The sequence below is a fragment of the Pediculus humanus genome, genomic scaffold (genome assembly GCF_000006295.1).
Source record: "Pediculus humanus corporis 1103172108290 genomic scaffold, whole genome shotgun sequence".
NCBI lineage: Eukaryota > Metazoa > Arthropoda > Insecta > Psocodea > Pediculidae > Pediculus > Pediculus humanus.
The window spans coordinates 2,246,726-2,247,801 of record NW_002987859.1 but is presented as its reverse complement, the minus strand read 5'-3'; the positions used below and the strand labels follow the sequence as shown (position 1 = coordinate 2,247,801).

The 1,076-nt window shown below is 27.2% G+C and overlaps 1 protein-coding gene across 1 annotated transcript in view; it reads right to left on the bottom strand.

The window, feature by feature from the left end:
• The window catches only part of Phum_PHUM543320 (uncharacterized protein), a gene marked incomplete at both ends in the record, with an annotated part of 39,014 nt that overhangs the window by 13,180 nt on the left and 24,758 nt on the right, over nucleotides 1–1,076 (bottom strand). The window lies entirely within an intron of this gene.

Sequence of the window (1,076 nt, the reverse complement as noted above, 5' to 3'; positions counted from 1 at the left end):
CAGTGAATTCACGTTCTCGTCGAGCTGCCTCAGGTCGACAGTAGAACAAGATTTTGTTTTTGGTTCTTACTTTGTCTTGTTCTCATTTTTTTTTTTTTTTCTCTTTTTTAAGCCAACAGCACGTGGCGTTCTCAAACGGTCACCCATCCAAGTTTGCACCACGCCCGATGCTGCTTAACTTCGGTGATCGTACGGGAACCGGTGTGACCAGCACGCTATGGCCGTTGGCTTTTATTATTATTATTATTATTATTATTATTATTATCAGTTAATAATTTTTCGTTGTTTAAAACGTTGATAAAAAATAATAAGTCGTTGGAAAAAAAAAAAGAAAAAGTCGAATAGGAAAACTTTTTAATGATTTAAAAAAAAAAAAAAAGAAAAATACGTGGAAATTTATTTTTAGAAAAACCGCTTGTCTGTTACAAAAAAAAAAAAACAAAAAAAAGGAAAACATTGTACGTGTAAAATTTTAATGAAATTTTCCAAAAGGGTAAAATAAAAAAAAAAAAAAAAAAAAAAAAAAAGGTAAAAGTTTCATATAATCGGACATTAACCGGAAAACGTTTTTTTTTTTAAAAAAAAAAATTTTTTGTATTATTTCCGGGAACGTAAAAAAAAAAAAAAAAAAAAAAAAAAAGTCCCGTAATTGCCGTATGCGTAAACTACTGTTATTACGTAAAATTAAGAAAAAAAATTTGGTTGTTGTTGTTGTTGAAAGTTTGATTCGTTGTGTTTGTTGTTGTTGTTGAAAGTTTGATTCGTTGTGTTTGTTGTTGTTGTCGTCGTATGATTAAAAACTTCTTTTAATTCGATTTAAATAAATAATTTTAATCATGTTCGGTTTTAAATAACAATAAATGTTTACAACAACAATATAAAAATTTTTATTTAATTAAAGCAGACGACGTTCGTTTAACAAAAAAAAAAAAAATTGTGATGTAAACACGATGTAAAAATTTTTGCGGTCGAATTTATAAAATTAAATTTTTCGAAAAGAAAACAAGAGAAAATCCGGACGCGATTTTTCTTTTCTTTTTTCTTTTTTTTTTTTTTGTTAAGCGCGTGTCATGTAT